General features: G+C 39.6%; 1 protein-coding gene across 1 annotated transcript in view; it reads right to left on the bottom strand.

The window, feature by feature from the left end:
* LOC139465781 (uncharacterized) overlaps positions 1–6,996 on the bottom strand; it is an 81,033-nt gene extending 74,037 nt beyond the window's left edge. Inside the window, exon 1 of the mRNA XM_071247684.1 lies at positions 6,923–6,996. The gene's annotated coding sequence lies outside the window, so the exon portion shown is untranslated. The remainder of the gene's footprint in view (positions 1–6,922) is intronic.
* Between the last annotated feature and the right edge of the window lie 4,968 nt (positions 6,997–11,964).

Genomic DNA, 11,964 nt, shown 5'->3' with positions numbered 1-11,964 from the left:
AGCCACGCTTACATATGACACCTCTCTGGCACAGGCCGCCTCCGTGGATAGAGTGTCTGCCCGAGAGCGGAAGGGGTTCGATCCTGGATGCGTCATACCGAAAGATTGTACTTGTTGTTACCCTGTCTCTGACTCGTTATTAATGGGATAAAACAACGCCTGGTCCGGAGTCAATACTGTTTCTGAGTAGGGTATTCATGTTGAACTGCGGCATGGTAGCATTAGCCCGGACTAGGGCAAGCACGCACGCAAGCAAGCACGCACACGCGTGCGATAATCTTGAACATGACGTTAATCCCCATTTCACCTCGCCACTCCTCTGTGGTACACTGTACCCATGACGTATACACAGTTCTAGTGCACATGCAGTCCACGTATCATAGGTGTACCATAGATGATGTATAAGATGTATAAACTGTCATATGAAACCTCACTCGCGGTAAAAATGTCACCACACAACACTAAAAAAACAAACAAATATGCCAAGCAAAACACTAAGGATTTTCGGGGGCACGGATCCTCCCACATTAAGCTGACACGCCGTGATATAACTGGAATACTGTTAAAAGCGGTGTTAAACCTAACTCACTCACTCATTCACTCACCAAGGATATTTGGCATGATAACCAATGGTATAAAAAAGGAACTGAAATAGTTAGGTACTGATGTGCGACTATCGTTGAGGACGTAAGCCGAACTAGTGAGTGAGTGAGTTGGGTTTAACGCCGCTTTTAACAATATTCCAGTTATATCGCGGCGTGTCAGCTTAATGTGGGAGGAAAGCCTGAAGTGATGCAGGTCTCAGACGTTTACCACTTCGGTGAAACCCACGAACTCGGGTATGGTGCTGACAAACCGAGAAACATAATCGGGGCGAACCGGAATTCGAACCCACAATCATAGGTTTCTGGCGTGCCCAAGGGACGCAACCCTGCACACCGAATCGCGTCGCCTTAGACGACTGGGCCACCGAACTAATGACGATTGGACATAATTATGGTCACGTCGCGTTCGATAATAACACCACATGACACAAAACTAAAAGGTACATATTTTGTTGAAATATTCATTAAAAACATAAGTCCTGTTGACAGCAAAGCAATAAAACTGAGACCATGAACAACTCCCAGATTAAAACTGGATTTTGTCGTCTCATGTATCATACATAGATCTCACAGGATAATATACATTGGCAGCAAATCAATGAAGATTCACAAAACATTTTAGACCTTTAGACTGTAGAATATTTGATAGCATGCTAATTGTAACACATGAGAAAGGTGTGACAATTTTGGAAAACAATTAATCTGTTCTTGATGAATTTTGTTTGGTAATAAAGTATTTCCAAACGGTATTCCACACGATAACAGCGGTAGTATATGAAACGATAACCTTAAAAAACCATTTATAATATGACTGGCAGTCAGAGTCAAAGATAGTGAGAAGTCAAGGTCATGGCTATAATAGTTCAATTGAGGTAGAGGCGGCGTGGTGTTGGTCGTTTGTTTTAATTAGGAATTGACTGTCACTTCGTGTGAGTTCATTGGAGTATGACGTCATGCTGAAGACCCGGGTTCGATTCCCGACATGGGTACAATGTGTGAGACCCATTTCCTGTGTCCCCCGCCGTGATTTTGCTGGAATATTGCTAAAAGCGGCGTAAAACCATACTCACTCACTCACTCACTCACTCATTTGTGTATGAACCTTCACGGAGAGAGGACCAAGCATTGTATAAATGTCGGAGCTTCTTCTTTTTATATCACTATTTTTACCTCGAAGGATGTCGAACTATACACATTTTTATTTAGTACGTGTGTCTTTATGTTTAAACTGACACATACAACAATCATCCGTAACGCGGAATGAAGTAGTTCCTCATTAGTAGAGGAGACAAGAGCGCATGTATGCTCACATTCTTCTACAGTGACATATTTGGTAGTTTGTTTACAACAAATGTAATCAAATATATTCATTAGATGGGAATCTGTAACGATCTACCTCAATAAGCCAGTCACAGTGACAGCGCGTCGTAACACATTTATATTAAGTACAAGACGTCGAAATGGCCGACACGATAAACGTGACGGTAAAGATTTTCTTTGTCGAAGTGTTGGTCATCACTGATCAGTTGGCCGATCATTGGTAAAAACTGGGAAAGACATATTCATGATCAGTGTTTTACGAAAATGTATTCACTGAATATGTTGTGTCCATAAATAATTGTTTGACTTCTTTTGAAGAAAACATATGTATATCTCAAAATACTGATTGACAAAATATTATATTTTCTAATATGAAAATATAAAACACTAGAGAACAACCAAGCCTCCATCAGGCGCCGAAACGATCATCCCAAAGGGCGAAAAAGGCCAAATAATCGTATGAATGGACCACCGAAAAACAGTGATGATACCAGGTGTTCGCGAAAAGAGTAAACATGGCAAAATGTAAACAAACATCCTTGAGAACACATTGATAGTGATTCATTAAAACATGCTAAAGATGTAGTCGAAATCATACAATGGTCTCTGGGCCAAAGATTTCTTATTTTTAGTGAACGGCTTTTGTCGCTTTTAATGTTGTGCTATCGCTTCAGGTTAGCAAGTACATCTTCAACGCCGTTGAACTTCCATGATTTTTCTTAAACGTAGACTTTTGCTGCACCTTTCTGTTTACGTTATGCGTCATGCAATTACAGATAAATGAAAGATAAACAGTTTCGGTTAACATCAAATTTGCCAGATAACTCAACATTCATTAATAAACACCTTGGTGAATTCTATTAAGATGTAATCATACATTTCTTCTTCTTTGGGATAAACGCATACAGATGCCGTGCAAACATGAGTACGTAATGTATACAAACTGCAGCGTCAGATAGTCATACTTGTATTTCCATTACATGAAAAGAGTACATACAAAATGGATGCGATAGATTTACAGAAGCTCGCGTCTCGGCGTGTACTAACAGTCATCACACGGTACCCGCATGTTCTGTCGCACGCGAAGCACAAAGGCCGAACATGGTTTACTCTGAGATTCCGCCGAGCTTAAAAATCGAAAATTGGGCAAAAATAAAATAACTATGAAAGTTTGTTTATGCTGCGGACATTATACATATATATTTTTGATACAACATTTGTAATAGAATGAAAATGCTGAAATTGAAACAGCGTCTTTGATGCATTTCTACTGCAAGTTTGAAATTCGACCTAATTATTAATATTAAACCTCCCTTTTAAAGCGTTTCTTTTGAGCAACCGATCAACTTTTTCATTGATAAAATATGTTCACCCCAAACTTTGGCCCTACAAGAGAAATGATTAATTGATTTGGATAGTTTTTCCTAGAGCCAAATGTACAGGGACAGTCAAATAAAATCATTAATATTGTTAGAAGAAGTACACATGTTTACAATATTGTGTCCCTGAAGAGTTCAATGTTATAGATTTTGCTTAAAACCAATGTGTATTTAGGCTCTCCACATAAACATGTCACCATGTATGCTAACGTAATAACAGTATTTACCTTATGTAATTGACAAACCTGTTTACAAAATACACACTTCGAAAAGAGGGTGTTTGTACAAATGCATATTATAATAAACAGCTTTGAATATGTCTACATAATTATCCTTCAGCTGTTACAGACACACCCTGCAAATTATATGCATGTCATCAGTTGAATGCAAAATGTTTGACTTCATCACTTAACCCTGCAAATCAGATGTTCCTTAGTCGAGTGTACCTCTTCTGCAGCCAATATAACAGGTGTCTCTAGATATGGTGACATTGATCAATAATCAAAACCTTTATTAAGACACAAACCTCACCACCAAACACAAACTTCCCAAAAACAAATCACGACCAAACAAAAACTTCCCAAACACACATCACCACCAAACACAAACTTCCCAAACACACATCACCACGAAACACAAACCGCCCAAACACACATCACCACCAAACACAAACCTCCCAAACACACATCACCACCAAACACAAACCTCCCAAACACACATCACCACCAAACACAAACTTCCCAAACACACATCACCACCAAACACAAACTTCCCAAACACACATCACCACCAAACACAAATCTCACAAACATCACCACCAAACACAAACACACATCACCACCAAACACAAACCACACAAACATCACCACCAAACACAAACCTCCCAAATACACATCACCACCAAACACAAACCTCCCAAACACACATCACCACCAAACACAAACCTCCCAAACACACATCACCACCAAACACAAACTTCCCAAATACACATCACCACCAAACACAAACTTCCCAAACACACATCACCACCAAACACAAATCTCACAAACATCACCACCAAACACAAACTTCCCAAACACACATCACCACCAAACACAAACCACACAAACATCACCACCAAACACAAACCTCCCAAATACACATCACCACCAAACACAAACCTCCCAAACACACATCACCACCAAACACAAACCACACAAACATCACCACCAAACACAAACCTCCCAAATACACATCACCACCAAACACAAACCTCCCAAACACACATCACCACCAAACACAAACCTCCCAAACACACATCACCACCAAACACAAACTTCCCAAACACACATCACCACCAAACACAAACTTCCCAAACACACATCACCACCAAACACAAATCTCACAAACATCACCACCAAACACAAACTTCCCAAACACACATCACCACCAAACACAAACCACACAAACATCACCACCAAACACAAACTTCCCAAACACACATCACCACCAAACACAAACCACACAAACATCACCACCAAACACAAACCTCCCAAATACGCATCACCACCAAACACAAACCTCCCAAACACACATCACCACCAAACACAAACCACACAAACATCACCACCAAACACAAACCTCCCAAATACACATCACCACCAAACACAAACCTCCCAAACACACATCACCACCAAACACAAACCTCCCAAACAAACATCACCACCAAACACAAACATCACCACCAGACACAAACCTCACAAACATGTGTACCGAACACAAACCTCACAAACACACATCATCACCAAACACAAATCTCACAAACATCACCACCAAACACAAACCTCCTAAACATCACCACCAAACACAAACCTCACAAACATCACCACCAAACATAAACTTCCCAAACACACATATCCACCAAACACAAATCTCACAAACATCACCACCAAACACAAACCTCACAAACATCACCACCAAACACAAATCTCACAAACATCACCACCAAACACAAACCTCACAAACATGTCCACCGAACACAAACCTCACAAATACACATCACCACCAAACACAAATCTCACAAACATCACCACCAAACACAAACCTCACAAACATCACCACCAAAAACAAATCTCACAAACATCACCACCAAACCCAAACCTCACAAACATGTCCACCGAACACAAACCTCACAAATACACATCACCACCAAACACAAACCACACAAACCTCACCACCAAAAACAAACCTCACAAACATCACCACCAAACACAAATCTCACAAACACACATCACCACCAAACACAAACCTCACAAACACACATCACCATCAAACACAAACCTCACAAACATCACCATCAAACACAAACCTCACAAACAAACATCCCCACCAAAGACAAACCTCACAAACATCCCAAACAAATGCAAACATCCCAAACAAACACAAACATCACAAACAATCATAACCTCACAAATATATATTGTCAATGCAAGGGAATAACCAGTCTAGCTGACCCGCCGAAAAAGACTAAAAAATCAGGTGAAAGGCAAAATAGCTGGGAACGTTATGAATGGACCCTTGAAAATCAGTGATGCCACCGGTAGCGCCCGCCATTTACAACATTTGCATAAAAAGTAACTTTTATTGCCTGTCTCGGCACAGCAGTACTCCTGCCATGCGTCGACGGCGACCTGTGAACAAACCAGACAATAAAGTGAACGATGAACCCGAAAAACCAGTGACACGACTGTGCAATTACTGATTTTGTGGAAACTAATACACACGACATGTTAATTTTGAATGGCTATGGGCCGGGAACGCCACTTTGAATGTCAGATCGTCCCGGGAAAGTCGAGGGATTCTGCTGTTGGTATGCGAACGCCACATCGATGGATTAGCCGTGAATGCATGCCGTCTTTTTTATATAACCGAGGCATACAGAAATATATAAGTAGGTATACGCTTTATGATAGTTATTCAGAAATAGTATACATACATTAAATGCATGAAACTGAAATACAATTTATTTATATATAGCACGATATTAACACTTTACAGCTAACTGGCAGTGGGGGTACCCACAATGCGGATGTGCTTACAGATACAGCACTTAGGAAGATCAAAACATATGTGTCAAGATCATATCACAAACTTTTCAAAGTTATCTTAAAATAATTGTTTTATTGTCAGGGCCGTACAGCTGAACACACAAACAAACACATCACCGACAAACACAAACCTCACAACCCAAATAAAACCACACAAAGAAATGACATATTTCACCACCAAACAAAACCCACAATCCAACTACAAACCTCACCACCAAACACAACCTCACAGACAAACACAAACCTCACCACCAAACACAACCTCACAGACAAACACAAACCTCACCACCAAACACAACCTCACAGACAAACACAAACCTGACCTACTACCAAACACAACCTCACAGACAAACACAAACCTCACCACCAAAAACAATGTTCTCCACTTGATCATATAATTAAAAGGTAATCGTCTGACTGGATCTATGAATTGTGCTCTGAAAACCAACACCACGAGAGACGTCAGGTCTATTTGATACGTGACAACACCTTAAAATAAGTAAAGATATACATAAACACAAGGCGAACCTACCTTTGCTCTGTGCTAGCTTCTCTCGAATGACAACTACACAGTTGCACTGCGCACTACAGCTGGTTCAGAGGATGGTCGTTATGTATATGCGCATTTTGACAAACTGAATTAAAAAAATTACAAAACGGAGTTCCGCTTCGGTTCATAACAGGGGCGAATCAATCACTATTTCATGTAAACAGGACAAATCGTGGCTTGCATTTCTGTATCTCAACTTAAACGTTGGTTCATAACTTAAAAACTTAATCAGACATTTTTTGCACAAGGTCGAGGGAGTCAATAATCTCCAATTCGCCACTACTAAAGATTTAAGTTTGTGTTTCTTTCGCAGTATCATATAACGTAAACATGTATCTCTTAAAATATCACCGTGACACGTGTTAACACTGCACTTATGTGCGTATATTTGTAACATGAGAGAACAGGGGGAACGTCACTTTCTGGTCGTGTTGGCAAGTGACGGAAAAACTGGAAAGCACAAATCATTGGTCACTGGTATTATCAGTATAACGGGAAACAGCAACTGCAAAACGCCGACCATCAGATAAATAATTCTTCCCGACAACCTCATCCTATTAATCTTTTGTTGACTACATTGTACATCATTTCATCAATTAGAGTATGTATCCCTAATTCTGTATAATTCTTATTGGTGAAATGAGGTACAATACAGTCAACGAAAGATTGACACATACACTTGTTATGGCCATCAGAGCTGTCCAGGTGAAACCTGAGCTCATCTGTCAACTGTACACCATACCAGTCTTGTCTTCTGAACTTCAAATGCTGTCTTCTCCAAACTGAAATGCTGGCAGTGACATGGAAGCAGAATTGGCCGTATCGCTGGACGTCGGGGCGGGATGAGGTGATCCCTCAACCCGTTGCGTACAAACATCTTCCGTCAGAGACCTCAGACGCTATTCGAAGTAGAATACCTCAAAGTGATTATACGACGCATCATTTTCCACTGAGACAAACGATGACACAGATGTGAAATATATATTTGGGAATATTTCTACTATCTAACACACAAGTAAGAGTTCAATAATTTTTAGATATCTTGATATAGTTGGTATAAACTGAAAAGCTGGGTAATGACTGGGTACGCTATTCTCAGTATGTTATACCAAACATCTTCCGTCGGGGAATACAGACTCTATTCTCAGTATGTTATACCAAACATCTTTCGTAGGGGAATACAGACTCTATTCTCAGTATGTTATACCAAACTTCTTCTGTCGGGGAATACAGACTCTATTCTCAGTATGTAATAGCAAACATCTTCCGTCGGGGAATACAGACTCTATTCTCAATATGTTATATCAAACATCTTCCGTCGGGGAATACAGACTCTATTCTCAGTATGTTCTACCAAACATCTTCCGTCGGGGAATACAGACTCTATTCTCAGTATGTTATACCAAACATCTTCCGTCGGGGAATACAGACTCTATTCTTAGTATGTTATACCAAACATCTTCCGTCGGGGGTAACAGACTCTATTCTCAGTATGTTATATCAAACATCTTCCGTCGGGGAATACAGACTCTATTCTTAGTATGTTATACCAAACATCTTCTGTCGGGGAATATAGACTCTATTCTTAGTATGTTATACCAAACATCTTCCGTCGGGGAATACAGACTCTATTCTTAGTATGTTATATCAAACATCTTCCGTCGGAGAATACAGACTCTATTCTCAGAGGGTTACATAAAACACCTACCGTTAAATAAATAACGACGCTATTCTCAGTAGGCTACATAAAACATTTTCCGTCAGAGGAATAATGACGCTACTATCAGTTAGTTACATCAAACATCTTCCTTCAGAGAACACAGAAGCGACTGTAAGTAGGTTACCTCAATAGTTCAAATTCCGAAATATACTTTACATCTTTATTTCTGTCTCCTGATATATTTGGTATAACTGAAACGTGGAGTAATAGCTAAGACCTGAAACACGTATTGTCGGGTTATGAAATATTTGTAAAAATATCATGATGTGTACAGACGTTAGTCTCTGTAGGAAACATCTAACGTCTCCCGCCAGACAAGTACATACGGAAGATCATAAGTACCCATTATCGATTTTTCAGAGCGTGAATGAGTTGGATTTAAAGAGCCATGAACAGTATTCCAGTTATATCGCGGCGTGTCAGAATGATGTAGAAGGAAAGCCCAAAGTGATTCAGGTCTTCGACGGTTATCACTTTTGTGAAACCCATGAGCATGTGTATGATGCGAACAGGCCTAGAAATATTATAAGAACAAACAGGGATTCGAATCCACGGTCATAGGTTTCTGAGGTGCCTTTTATCGTTTCTGCTTCTACTCAAGGTTGAAGTGTGTCCACGCTGGTATCGTCTCCTGGCAGCTGATAGAGGAAATTATAACCTCACACTTTTCTCCCCCTGATAATATTTTCCAAAACATTTTTTGTTTAACAAGTAAAAGTTGAAACCTCGGTCAAGAAAGGATGCTTTTTTCAATCACGTTTGACGTCATTCTACCTTCGGGTTGCGGTGTTGACACTGTCCAAGTGACCTGCAGGTAGACAAGGAGAAGTCAAATACAATCCTTAAACACGGTCACTGTGCTCGTGGGTTTCACCAAAGTAGCAAACTATGTAAGACCTGCACCACTTCGGGATTTTATTCTACATCTAACTGACACGCCGTGTTATAACTTCAACAGATGATGTAACTCAATCACTAAATCATCAACTATAACCGTTGTTTACTTATCAATATCGATAATTGACAAGAGTTTCATGTTCATTATTATTGTTATATCATGGCGCACAATCGATCAGAAACGATTGATCAAAATTTGTATCCAATGAACGTTAAGCAGTCATTATCTGAACTTTATACCCGGCTGATAACTCAAATATTAATTCTGCAAAACAATGACACAGAAACAATGTTTCAGTTTGACATGGGGCATTATTGGCAACATGCCGTCCTGTTTGAAAACTGGAAATGGGCACCAACTAAAGTACAAAAGCATCCCTTAAAATAGACACCATTGATCTGTTGGATCATGTAAATTGTCAGTGGATTGATCGTGGGCATATCTGTTTCCTTGGTGTCCATGATATTGAATAACCTATACAATGATTATGTGATCGAATTGTTTTGCCTCTGTTCATGTTAACCAATACTTGAGGTTTGCTGTACCGATGACACGAGGTGCATATACATATTTATTTAGTAACCCACTGCAGTAAGTATTGATTTTCCTGATTCAGGATTCTGGGTCACCCGGAAGTTATGCTTCTCGTACGAGGCGATTTAATGTATCATGAGATGAGGCTCAGTTGTAGTCATCGTTACCGGACGGCGTGGATAGTTGCTCATATAGATCATAATGGTTTGCCTGGTCCAGATTAGATCATTTACCGGTCTCCGTTATATGTTTCTAAGAACGATGTGAAACCCATATTCACACATTCAGGTATATAACCCCCATGTAACATACTCCTAGATATAGCAGTGAGCGGTGTGAAATGAGGTTTACCATCGCGTTCTAGACTATTTGCACTTATAAAGTGACGTGAGTGTGTGTATACGTACGCACTAGTCCTGATTAATGCCGGTTTTATAATGCTAGCGCCCGAGGTTCTATGTCGCAGTTTACCATGAATACCCCACTCAGGGTACGACTGACCCCGAGCCGACCAGTCCTTGTTTTAACCCTTTTATACCCAACGCAATGCACGTGTGCACTGACGTCTTGTTGGCAATACTAGTATGTCATCATTCAATGGTTGTTCATGTGTGTTGTTAATGTACTATACTTCCCCAATCAAAGACTTGATTATGCTTTTTAGTTTCAGGAGTATTTACGTATGTACTAATGTAATATGTTATAAACAAGGTATACGTCAATAAATAAAGGGACAAAACCCTTTCCACATCCAGTAGAAAACTGAAACCTAAAATGAAATGAAATGAATCGTTATCAAATAGTAATGATACCAGGTGTCCACAAAAAAGTGAGCGTATCCTTCCCCACTGGGGGCACCTGTCACAAATACATGCTAAGGCAAGTCAATCGTTCGCCGGTAGAGCAGGACACGCTCGCCTTTTCGCGAACACATGGTATCATTGTTTTTGGTAGACATTTGTAATGAATATGGAAAGTGTTTTGTCGCTTTTATTAAACTTGTCAGTGTCAGGTAATATGCGCATGTTGTCATATATCTAAACTTGTCATTGTTACGTTCTATATATGCATCCTGTTATACATCTAAACGTATCGTTGTCTAGTAAAATACGCATGTTGTAATACAAATATTTCCTTTACCCCGTACATTCAGAATAAAAAAATCAAGACAACTAATCGAAGAAAAGCATCTCAATAACTATCTATAACAAATACCAAATGCTTAACCTTGTATTCTCTACACTCACCTTGTAAATATCGACAGAGTATGAACTGAAAGTTCCTGTGTTATGTGTCCTAATGATTGAGTTCCACGTGGAACTGTGGCAACAACATACTAAACTTCCGGTGTGAAGTATCATGGTCGGTGGAACCGAAAATCACAAAGGCCTATCTAACAGAATATTCTAATTCACATATACCATACCAGAATATACCATTCTATTTTATCAGCCCACCTGAATTTTCAAACATTTAGTGCAACACACAATTAATGAAAATCTATATAGATTAAAATGCACTCATCAATATATTGTTTTAATTAATCGATTTGTGTGCCTTACTTAATGCCCGATAAGAAAATAAGTATCTGTTTTACAAACATGTTAAAACAAATTGTAAATGTGTTTATCCATAATAACAAGTGTTCTTACAGGCATAAGAGTCTGTGAAAATGTGGAAGGAATGACTAAACGATTCTTTTAAGAATTATAATGATAATGGTGAGGTGAGGTGAGGTGAGGTGAAATGGGGTTTAACGTCGCGTCCAAGATTGTTGCACGTATATAGCGACGTGCATGTACGTGTGTGTGTTTGTGTGGCTGCTTGTACTAGTCCGGACTGATGCCGATTTATAGTGCTAGCTCACTGAGA

Source organism: Haliotis cracherodii, unplaced genomic scaffold, assembly GCF_022045235.1.
Source record: "Haliotis cracherodii isolate W230 unplaced genomic scaffold, xgHalCrac1.p SCAF_18, whole genome shotgun sequence".
Lineage (NCBI taxonomy): Eukaryota > Metazoa > Mollusca > Gastropoda > Lepetellida > Haliotidae > Haliotis > Haliotis cracherodii.
Note: the sequence above shows the minus strand (reverse complement) of the source record. Positions and strands in the feature narration are given on the sequence as shown.